Genomic DNA, 12,744 nt, shown 5'->3' on the forward strand with positions numbered 1-12,744 from the left:
GTAGTAAGTAGCCCATATCATAGAATTCTTTTACTGACTGAAGTCCCCAAGAGCAAATCCCTGGAGAACTTAGCAATGCAGAGCAGGTCTAGGCTGTGCTGCCCGTGTGTAGGTAAATGGCTTAAGTAATTGCTGTCCTTGGGCATTCAGTCAAAACGCAAGAGTTGAGACTATAAAAGGGCAAGTGCTCCCACAGAGTAAAAATTATAAAGTATTGTTAGACAGAATAATATGTGACTGCTGACATTTCACCTTTTATTATTATAGCAACGCTTTAAGAAAGAAATGTAGTTAAGGTTGTCAGAATTTCATTTTAACCCCCTCCTTCGAGGCTGTTAAAAATTCACTCATGCTGAAACTTGCCTTTCAGGTTCTCAGCGAGATTTGTGCTTTGTTTTTAATCCGTTGTTCTCTAATGGAATGCAAAATGTAATTTGGGGGAAAGGGTTTTTCCAAGGATCTTTCTACAAACTGCTTCCTATCTCAATTCCTCCCCCCCTTTTTTTGTCTGCCCCATTCTCTGCCAAAAGGTTAGCTGTAACAACAAAAACAACCCCAAAGATACACTCAACTGACAGAGGATTAAAGGCTTTTGGCAGTGCTTATAAAAATAGCTTCAGCAATAAGCAATACTCAACAAGTAGGAATCTGTTCAGTGGCAGTCACTAAAGGCAATCACAGCCTTGAAGTGCCATAAATGTCCATAATAGATGCAGTTAAATCAACAGGTATTTGTGGAGCACTCACTGAATAAAAGGTAACCAATGACAGTATAAAAATTTCTTCGTAGGTGTGACAGAGGTGACAATCTGCTAGGAAGGAGGAACCAGAGATGTCTCAAGGCTATATTTGTATAACAAACTGCTTTAGATCATGTGCTCTTGGTACTCAAAGCTCCCCATACCCTTACCCATAAGCCATCTCCCACTGATGACAACATGCTAGAGGAAGGGGGGATGAGGCAACGATTCATTGATCAGCTACTAGGTGCGAGGCAGAATGCTAGGCACTTTATAATTATAAGGTACTGTGAAGATATAAAGAGGCATGAGCCCTCTCCCAATCCCCACTCTCCAGCTGAAACACACTTTAGGTATATCCACCTGAGCATAAATGGTTTTCAAACACTCCTATGCTTGCTTTGCTTATCTTAAACTAAAGCAGCTGTCCAGCAAGACTTATTATGTTGATCAGCATATGACACATCACCATATATAATATTTACTTTTGTAGACATCCTGCCAACTCTTTGATAAATGTGTTAGGTCTTGCATGTGCCATCATTCCCATTATAGTAATCCCACAACTTGGGGAAATGCTATAATTAGCGTTTTATTATTATAAGCATTTCTGTAACACTTTCCATTTAAAGATGGCTTAACAACCAACTCCACTCTGTATGTCTCACAAGAAACCAGATAAGTCAACACTTGGTAGCTTTGCTTTATGGCCTTGAATCCTTAGGTCCAGGGTTGAAAGAAATCAAGAGTTATTGCAGTCAGCTCAGACCTAAGACCAACACAGCTGTTCTCTTTTTAGCCAGCCTCTCAGCCTGATGCCCAGCTGCTTCCCAATCTTTACTCTGAAAAAAAGTGTATATATATATATAAAAAAATATTATTTTTAAATTCTTGGAATTAAAAACTCATAGTTAGAATATTGGCCCCGATTCTCCATTTTTAGTATGAAGAACTCACATCTTGGGCTTTTGCCAGGTATTGCTGGGAGGATTTTGGCAGATCTGAGGCAGCCCTGAAGACAATTTCCCTCAGCTGGTGAAAAAGCAAAGCTGAATCTTTTCAGGGTCCATTTCTCCCAGCCTGCGTTACAGGCGGAGTGCAGGTGCACTGTCCAGTCTGGCAGAAGGAGCAGTGGTGCCCGTGGGACAGGTTAGTGGGGGAAGCAGGTTGGTCTTAGGAAACTTCTTTGGAGAGCAATATGGCTGCTCAGGGATGTGCATCATGGCCACAAGAAGGTAAGACCCAGGTGGTTCTGGTTTCTCGGTATGGAATATTTAGCCATTGTTTTAGAACATGGGTGGCAAAATATAGTCAAAAGCATAAAAGAATAATTATAGTTCAGCTTCTGAAAGGGTCTTGTGGAGCGATGTCTCTTTCTCCTTAGAGTCAGCCTGTTTCTCCTGTTTTATCTACCAGTCTTGAATCATGCTGTTATCCCACATTTGTGGCAATGAAAATGTTTACTCTCCCACATCATCTCATTATCTTTATGATACTTGCTATTAAATCTGGAGACAGTTATTCCTTGTTAAACTTAGTTTTTAAACTAGAATCTTCATGGCTCCATAGTATATGTGTAATGGTTGCTCAAAATATTTTATTTTTAAACGATGGTAAATGTTGCTAATAATATTTCTGCCAGTACCAAGAAAGACACTTATCTCAATTTGGAATATATGTATGAACAGGGCATTCATTTCCATTTTAATTCCAAACCTAATTAATTTCTGTTATGCTGTTTACTCCTCTTTAAGCTGATTGGGTCAGCTGGTCCATCCCTCATTTTCAAAATCAAATACTTCCTCTGTCCTCTCCTTTTCCCCCAAATACAACTGCACCATCATCATCATAATCATCACCATGATTGCTTGAGCACTTTCCACGTGCCAGAAACTGTCCTGAGAATTCTACCTGTGGTAACTGACATACTCTTCGTAGCGGTAATGGGAATTATTAGGTCCCCATCTTAGAGATGTGGATCCTGGCACACACAGAGGCTGCATATTTCGCACAGGGCAGCCATGCTGAAATTGATATGCTCACAGTTTGGCTCCGAAGCAACGCTCCTTTCTGTTGCACTCTACTGCCCTCATGGTGGCAACCCTGCTGAGAATTTTGCCATTTCCAAAGCACTTTTATGTGCATCTTTTCATTTGAATCTTACAACTACACATAAGGTTTTGTTTAAACTGGAAACCACCATTATATTACTTCCAAGTCTGGGGAAAATATTTAACATTTTATTATGGTTTAATTTACTGAGGGTTTGGCTAAATTCTAGGTTTTATTGAGAATTCTTTATTTTTCTATTGATATTGATACATATTTTTGGGGTATATGTGATATTCTGATACATGTAGACAATGTGTAATAATCAAGTTGGGGTAATTGAGATATCCATCACCTCAAAGGTTTATCTGTTCTTTGTGTTGGGTACATTACAATTCTTCTCTTCTATATATTTAAAAATATACAGTAAGTTACTGTTAACTATAATTTCTCTACTATTCTATCAAACACTAGAACTTATTCCTTCTATATAACTGTATTTTTGCACCCCTTAACCAACTTAAGTAAAACTACGGACTTCACCTAAAAAATTTTAAGTTATAGTCAACTGTAAGTCATCCTCAAATTACTCTTCACGGATTCTTTTCTCCCATTATAAAGCCAAGTCCTTTATTTCTCGAGGGGATGTGCTGACCTCAGCAGAAATGGAGAGTGTATTTAAATGTCTTAAGTTATAACTGACTGCATTTCAAAAGCAAGTATTTTAGTCTTTACATAGTTATAGGTATATGAGTAACATTTGTACTTATATGTTCAGATTTATATATACCAGGCCAAATTCCAGAAAGAATTTTCATAGATTCAGAACATATACTACTTGGAATTTGTATGTACCTCTATTCTCCTCTTTTGATATGGGGAATAAGTACTTTATTCTACTTTTTATTATCTCTATACCCAGAAAGTTTTTTTTAAAAGGACATATGTAATAATGTGGCCTAATAAAAATAAATGCTATTGAACTAATGTCCCTTTTTCATGCTTACTTGTTTGTAGTTTTCAAACTTGTTGTTCCCAGTTTTTGACACATCATCAAGCAGACTTCTGAGTTTTTTTGTAGAAAACAACTGGACTTAGTTCCATAGGCATACAAATAATACAGATGTCACTAATTAAATCTATACATTGTCCTTGGAAGGAAGTCCTTCCCTGCCCTGCTTGTTATTTTACATCATAATCTGCGGAACATTTCAGGGAGGCCCATGAAAGAGAAGATCAGTTATTTTTATGTCATGGCAATGGAAGTCCTTAAGACGATTGCATACCCGCTATCACTCAAAGAACCATGCCAGATCCCATCACTCCTTACAGTAACTTCTTCTGAACAGAGTTTTACACACTTGTCTTGCTCAAAGGCTTTTTCCAGTCACATAAATACTCATGCTGAACAATTCACCTTTCACAAAAAGTAGCTGAGGGGAGTTTGGGCTTAGGTTCAGCTTCTTGGCCCATAAATATCTGCATAAACAAGCTCTAGGGGTACCTGGGAGAGGTCAGTGCACAGATCAAGGTCACAATACATTCCATTGCTTAACCTAACCAAATGACGTAGACGAAGAAAGCATTTCCAAAAAAAGGCAGCTATATTTCATCCTTGCATATTCAGAGTAAAGAAAATAAATACCTGCTGTTTTAAACAGCTGGGTACTTCACTGAAACGCTGACATATCAGCAAAGTCATGGACAGTAGCAATGTTTTGCTTAGGGTGGTAGGAAGACCCCAAAAGGGGAGGTCCTATCCTCTGCCAAAGAATGAAGACTTTACAACCACGTAAGGAACACAATAATGTAGGAGATGGATCTGATGTGTCCAGTGGTAAATCCAATGTCCATTTTTGCTAATGGTCTTTTAAAATCTTTGAATTCAACACTAAAAAAATGAGGTTTGAAACTGGGGGTCTACCATATCTTTGGTATTGAAAGGGAGAGAGGAATAAAATATATTGAGCTCCCAACTTGGCCCAGGAATTTTACAGTTGTTTTCTCAGTTAATCCCACAATGAACTTCAAAAGATATTTTTATATTTCTATAGCATAGAAAGGGAAAATAAGGCTCAAAGAAGTTAAATAATTAACTGAAAATAATCCAGGTTGTGCAGTGGGGCCAGGATTTGAACTCAGATCTATAAAATTCTGTGCCTATTTTCCTTGCTTGTTTCTTGAGATAAAACAGTATTTGCCCAGAGGCTTTATGGGATGTGAGAGAAGTTTCAATATGGTCTCTTAGAGTGTATATTAATGTGCCCCTTTTAAGCCAGGAGTGCAGAAGGACATTAGAGAAGTACAGAGGCCATTTGTGAAAGACAAATCTACCTGAGTGAGAGCCAGTACTTTTAGAGCTAAAGAGAGGAAAGAACTTGACTTATTCCTTGACTTGGGCTCTCCGTCTGGTGGCCTGGCTGATGAGAGTTTCCCTACTTCCTGGGGAACTGTTTCTAATCCTACCTGCCACTTCCCTACAGCAGCACAGAACATTGGGTATGGCTCATACATCTCTACTTTGGACCTTTTGGAGGGATGGTTCATCTGCTTTTAAGCAGTTTCAGAGAAGAAAATGTCATAACCTTCCCAGAAGTAACTTCTGACTCAAAATTTTCAGGAAGGGTCTTTCCTCACTCAAACAGGTAAGAGCACAAAGCAATGAAACATCATCAAATAGCACCACCGCATTCAGCAAGGCACTTCCTGACTCACAGGTCACACACTCTAGTTTAAATGTATTTGCGTGGATTCGTGCAATAAAGGAAGCTCAATTCCTTTGAAAACCTTTAATGCCTGATATCACACTTCACTTAATTCCTAAGTGTCCCCTGCAAGTAGAGAAACCTCCGCTCACTAAACAGAGACTATCTAAATGTGTTTGTTGGTAGCTCCAAGTGTGTGTTTAGACTTTATACCAGTGTATAGGCACTCTGGCAGAAAGCACAAGGTGGAACTCTCTGGAAATTTATTATTGGCATAGATGCCTCATGTGCCATGCCCCATGAAGTTTGTCACACAGCTGGCTTTCAGTAAGACATTCACTAACCATTGGTGAGGAGGCTATTTTAAAAACTCACTCTAGAATATCCACATGCAGAAGAATGAAGCTGGAACCCTTGCTCATATCATATGGAAAAATTAACTCAAAATGGATTATAAACCTAAATGTAAGGGCTAAAACTATAAAACTCCTAAAATAAAATATAGGAGAAAAATTTCATGACCTTGGGTTCTGCAAAGCCTTTTTTAGATATGACAACGAAAGCACAAGCAACAAAGAAAATATAAAATTTGACTTCTTCAAAATTAAAACTTTTGTGCTTCAGTGGAGGCCTTCAAGAAAGTGAAAAGACAACCTACAGAAGAGAAGACTATATTTGCAAATCATATATCTTATATATGAATGGCAGCATTCAGCGAAGAGATTATCATTTAAATTGTACACAATAGTAAAGGACTATTATAACTCAATAATGATAAGATAAATAATCCATAGGCAAAGGATCTAAATAGACGTTTCTCTAAAGATGATAAACAAGTGGGCCAAACACACATAAAAAGATGTTCAATATCATTAGCCATGCAGGACATGCAAATCAAAACCACAGTGATATACCATTTCATACCCACTAGAATGGCTATCATCAAAACGAGATAAAAACAAGTGTTGGCAAGGATGTAGAGAAATTGGAACACTTATATGCTGGTGAAGGGAATGTAAATGGCGCAACCACTTTGGAAAACAGTCTGGCAGTTTCTCCAATAGTTAAACATAAAGCTACCATATGATCCAGCAATTATACTCCTAGATATATATCCAAGAGAAATGAAAACATATGCCCACAAAAAAACTTGCACACGAATGTTTATAGCAGCATTATTCATAATAGCCAAAAAGTAGACCAACTCAAATATCCACCAACTGGTGAATGGGTAAACAAAATGTAGAATTGTATGGTTCCGTTTATGTGAAATATCCAGAATGGGCAACTCTATACAGACAGAAAGTAGATAAGTAGTTGCCTAGGGGTAGAGTGGGAGAAATGGGGACTGACTGCTAGTGGATTTCTTTTTGAGGTGATGGAAACGTAAAATTGATTGTGGTGATGGTGGCACAACTCTGTGAATATACTGAAAACCATTGAATGTACACTTTTAATGAGTGAATAGTATGGTATGTGAATTGTGTCTCCACAAGGCGCATATATATATATATATATATATATACACCTCACTATAGACCTTAGTTCTCACCTAGGGCTGCCCCTTAAAATCATCTGGGGCACTTCTCAAATCCCAATGCCTGGGTCACACCCTAGACCAATGACATCAGAATTTCTGTGGGTAGGACCCAGACATTTTTTCTTTGCCCAGGTGATTACAACGTTTGGCCAAGGGTGAAAACACTGAGCTTCCTTTCAAGGGGTAAAATGCCACAGTATTCACTTCACTCTATGGGTGTTTCTGCCTAGTGTTTTGACAGATGACATCTTTGAAGTGAGGTGTTGTCTCTGACTCTTGCCAGTTTTCATTGTGATGCTAACTGGCACCTGTGGGGTCACTCTATAGTAGAGACCAACACTTGTGAGAAGACACTGCACCTCCTTTTCTGGAAAGAAAGTATGCACCACTGGGTGGGCACTCTAAACTTGGGCCTCTGATTCCCTCTATTTTCACAGGTAACCTGTGTGTTTAGGCTTCCATGGCTCTTTCTTTGGAATGTTGTAAAGCAGTGTTCAAAAAGGTGTTCTGAAATAAAATGTACAGAGCCAAAGCATTTATCTAATTACTTGAGAAGTTTCACTTTGGTTCTTTTCACTTAAAATCCCAAAGTTTCACAACTATAAATGTAATGCTGGGAAAATGCAATGCATTGGATACAAGGAAAGTGGAAGCTGTGTCTAGTGCTTTGCTGGCTATCAACACTGGATATAAAATGTTGTCGAATGACTAACTGCATTCTTTTTTAAAATTTACCAGTTCTTTTTTGCTATTCTTAAGCACAACTGGAAATTCAAACACCAGTTTATGTGACTTAAGAAATGAAAACAACAGGTTCCCCGGTCTAAAAGTCAGGACCCAGGGCAGCATTCAGCAAAGAGATGATCATTTAAATTCAGTTTAGTGAAATAACAAGACAAAATATTTTAAAACCTTCAGATGTTGTTAATATAATTAAAAGTCAGCTATGATCAATTTTGAAACAAGCGAAATAAAACATTATGAACTGAGGGCAAAAAGACAGCATCTTGGAAGATTACAAACACTGGGTTTGCAAAAGAAAAAGTTTGAAGATTAGTTTGAAATAGACACTCCAGAGGGGCCCACCAAAACAAATGATTGCCATTGATGTGATATGTAACTTGGCCATATAGTTGCGTAGAGATTTGCTCCAAGTTTCTGAAACCAGACTCATAACATAAAAACCCCATCAACCATCAGCAGATACCTAAAAGTGTTTTTTTCTGTCTTTTGCTCTTTCATTCTTTAGCATACAATATTGTGTCAGCCAAGAAGCCATATGTTCCTTGCAGTCACAGAGTAATTTTTATCAGCATTAACACAGACAATCAAGCCAGCCCCTGCATGAATGCACATCTTAGCACCTTTAGCAAGTTTTTTTTTTTTTTTTTTTTTTGAGACAGAGTCTCTCACTGTCGCCCAGGCTGCAGTGCAGTGGTGCTATCTGCAACTTCTGCCTCCCGGGTTCAAGCGATTCTCCTGCCTCAGCCTCCTGAGTAGTTGAGATTACAGGTACCTGCCACCACAGCTGGCTAATTTTTTTGTATTTTTAGTAAAGATGGGGTTTCACTATGTTGGTCAGGCTGGTCTCGAACTGGTGATCCGCCCACCTCGGCCTCCCAAAATGCTGGGATTATAGGCATGAGCCACTGAGCCCAGCCTTAGCAAGTCTCTCTTTATATGAATTTCCCTCTCACAGTAGTGGGTGACCATTCTATTCTCAAAGAGGGAAGAGGAGCTTATCTGGTCAGAACAAACTAGCTGCTGAGGGAAACCGCCCATAGAACACAGAAAGAGAAATCCCTCTACTGGTGGCGTCACACCAAAGAATTCTCTCTAGTTGCCAAGCTATTGTAATCGTAGCCTCTGCAGGCAAACAAAAATATACAACAAAACAGTCATTCAAAGCCGAAAGTATCTTCTATCTTATACTATAACTGCTTATGTATCAATGGACAGAATGATGTTGGTACTGTTATTTACTGGGTAAATACCAGTAATGAACTCTCATTTTTTAAAAAATGGATTAAGGTGGGGCAAAGTAGCATAGAAGAGGGAAAACGTGGGCAGTCAGACACTTAGGTCATTGAAAATGACCCCAAAAGTCCACATATATAATTGTGTCAATATTATGTCTTCCTCAGTCTACCTGAAGGACACAATGGTGACAAAAGTGACAAATTTGAGGTTATAATTCCTTTTTTCTTTTCAACTAGCAGATGCACTGAGAAAAAAATTCATTACCAAAAGGCAGCACTAGCTATATGATTTATCTGGCCCAGAGCAAAATGAAAATGCAGGGCCCTGTTTAGGAATAATGAGAATTGTAAGATGGTGACAGCACAACATTAAACCAAGTACAGAGCCCCTCTGAGCTTAAGGCCCTGTGTGACTGTGCAGGTTGCAGCCCATGAAGCTGGCCCTGTCAAATGGTAATGAATAAGGAAGGCACGGGTCTGTGTAACCCTCACACAATCTTCTAGCTAGTTTAGCTTCTCTTGGAAAAATTTACATATTTATAGACTCTTCTGGCTGAAAAACAGCTTAAGAATGACCTACGTCACTTTCTCATTTATAGAAACCAACACCCAGAGAAATTAAATGACTTGTCTAAGGTCATGCATTGAATACAGAGCCAGAACCATATCCCAGGTGTGCTGACTGATTCCACACTCACATTCTTTTCCTCATACCACATTCTTAGTCTCCAGTTGAATGTAAATAATCAGAAAATATTAACTACCAAAAAAGGAGGGGAAGAAAGTAGGGGAGGACATTACCTCACCAGAACTTTTTTCTCTCAACTCTTCTGCTCAAAGAATAAAATGCAATTATAAAAACTGTTTTCAAATTCCTTTTGTGAGTCAACACTTCCAGGTCCTAGGGTGAAGACATCAAATGACGGCTTCAAACACTGAAGCAAATTCTCTTTGCCAAGAGTTTGCTTGAGCCCTAGGAGTTAATGATCATAGGCCAAGGTGGTTATTAGTGCATAGGCAACACGTTAGTAAACTAATCTGTGTTCCTGTACAAATATTTAAAATAATTCCAAGATAATTTGAACTTCAACACTGAGCTAGCTAAATACATTTGTAATCTGAACCCAAGGTTCTAATGAGTTACTGCCTTTTGGATGTCCTTCAATGTGAGGGACATTTTTAGAAAGATTACCACTTTAGTGGAAACAAAGCCTGATATTTTAAATGTAAACACGAGACCTGGATTTTTTTTTTATGCAAAACAAAATGCATCTCCTTTCCCAACTCAGGTATGTGTACAAATTTAGTACATCAAAATATCTGTTGCAAGGACACAGTCATTGAAAGACACCACACAAATTAAACATAAGTGAAATGGCAAAAGCTTATGAAAAACACTCATAAAGAGTTCAAGGTAGATTGGCAATAGCATGATGCAATGAAAAAAACACCTTGTAGGAAGGCAAAAGACAGGTGTCCAACACCTTCGAACAAGGCACAGTGCTACTAGCTGTAGGGCCAGACAGATCTCCAGGTTGAATCCTAGGTCTATATGTATTTCATTGTTGCAAGCCATGGCTGATTCACCAGCAAAATGGGGTTGATACTAAAGCCAAATGGCTAGATCAGATGCTTTCTAAATGTCTCTGTAAACTCTGAAATCCGTGATTCATATACCTTTAATTTTACTTTATTGAGTTGCCCCTCAGAACTTTTACTGGGGGACTAAAATTAGCTTTGCAAGTCCAACACTTTCCACAACTTCATGCTCTGTAAGTAGTAATAAGAAAAAACAAAATATTCTCTGGCTCGGATAGATTTTTGGCATAATTACAGGTCTGGTGTTTGGAAAATGAGGGCCAGATGAAAATGGTGCAGAGACATGAATAACCTAAAGTGTCTGAGACTACAGTACTTACATCTCATTAACCACCAATTATCACATTCATAATTTAACACAAAGAGGAAAACACAAACGAGCTTTAAAAAAAAAGTCCATCCCTTTTATATAGACTTCGGTTTACACCTGGCCTCTAAAGGCACGATTAATGTACTAGGTTGAGAAAGGGAGTAGTTAGATTGAGCAATAAAAACACTTTTGATAACATGTGAGGCTATAAAAATGGCTGGGCTAAAGCTATTAGCCAAAGATAAATAATACCCTGCAGGAGGAAAAGAAACAGCTTTTTCTGGATCATAAGGTCTGGCATGTTTTTAAAGATCTTGCTTTCACTGAAAATGTAACATATCCATTTAAACAGACTTTTTTGCATTCAAAAGATTATCTCATGTTGAAGAGCTTTGTCAAAACATGGGAGGAAAAATAATCCCTAGTTATTTATTTTATTTCATTATTAATTTTACTATTATCACTAGGTCTTTTATTATTATTGCTTTCGAAGGATTACCACTACTACTAGTAATGCTGTTACTGCTACTGCTTCCACCGCTAACAATAACTCTGCCCAGCCTCCTAATGAGGATATAGTTTTAAGTTTAGTGTTCTTACTGCATTTCTAAATTCCAGTGAATAACATTTTATGACTCAGCCCCTTGTGTCCCAGGCTAGCTCTCCACGGTGAGTCTGATTTGCTCTACTTCAGTGTGGTCCCTGGACCAGCAGTTTCCCTATCACTTGGGAGCTTATTTTAGATGCAGATTTCTGGCCCCTTGTCAGACATATAGGGTAGGGGGATAAATATATGTTTTAAAAAGCTCACCCAAAGATTCCGATGCACAAATTTGAGAAGCTCTGCTCAACAGAGGAAGTGACCCAGGTGTTAGAGAAGAGAGCGAGCTGGGAGAGAAATGAGGATGAACACCTGAGCTACCACCTGCAGGCTTCACCTTGTCTGCTACAGGGCAGGCTGCCAAAGCCAAGGAAAAGAAAGCAAAGTCTGAGGCAGATTAAGCCAAGGAGAAGAAAGTAAAGTCTGGGACAGGTTTCTAGAAAACAGAGCTCTGCCTGCAACCCCACCATCAGGATGTTACAGAGGCTGCTGCCTTCAGCTTTGGCCGACACAGGAGAGGCACCACTAGAACTTTTCCCCAGACACTGACTCATTTGCCTGCAGAATATTGAAAACTATAAGACTCCTTATGTTTCATCAATGTGGGCGTATCAGATCAAATTAGTTTCAAAATTAGTATTTCTCTTTTTTTTTTTTTTTTTTGAGACGGAGTCTTGCTCTGTCGCCCAGGCTGGAGTGCAGTGGCCAGATCTCAGCTCACTGCAAGCTCTGCCTCCTGGGTTTATGCCATTCTCCTGCCTCAGCCTCCCAAGTAGCTGGGATTACAGGCACCCGCCACCTCGCCCGGCTAGTTTTTTGTATTTTTTAGTAGAGACGGGGTTTCACCGGGTTAGCCAGGATGGTCTCGATCTCCTGACCTCATGATCCTCCCATCTCAGCCTCCCAAAGTGAGTATTTCTTAATATGTGAGGTTTATGCATTTCAGGGTGTTGTTGATCTCCAATCTGACCAAATCAAAACCTTGAGGGGTTGTCACAAGCTCTCTAATGCCTCCGTGCACTTTCAAATTTGGGAACTGCTGTTCTACTTTTTTGGTCTGATCTGACGCTTAATTTGGGATGAGGTTTCAAAATATCCACCAACCCTTCTTTCTTCCTTTTTTAATGGTAACAACATATTTCCTCAATAACAAAAGTAGAAAATAAAAAACACAAGAAAATTAAAATTTCCTATCATTCATTTTGATAAAATATAAAATGT

At 38.8% G+C, this 12,744-nt stretch overlaps 1 protein-coding gene across 11 annotated transcripts in view; it reads right to left on the reverse strand.

The window, feature by feature from the left end:
- THRB (thyroid hormone receptor beta) overlaps positions 1-12,744 on the reverse strand; it is a 365,609-nt gene that overhangs the window by 258,042 nt on the left and 94,823 nt on the right. The gene's annotated exons all lie outside the window — the stretch shown is intronic.

This window comes from Papio anubis, chromosome 2 (genome assembly GCF_008728515.1).
Source record: "Papio anubis isolate 15944 chromosome 2, Panubis1.0, whole genome shotgun sequence".
NCBI lineage: Eukaryota > Metazoa > Chordata > Mammalia > Primates > Cercopithecidae > Papio > Papio anubis.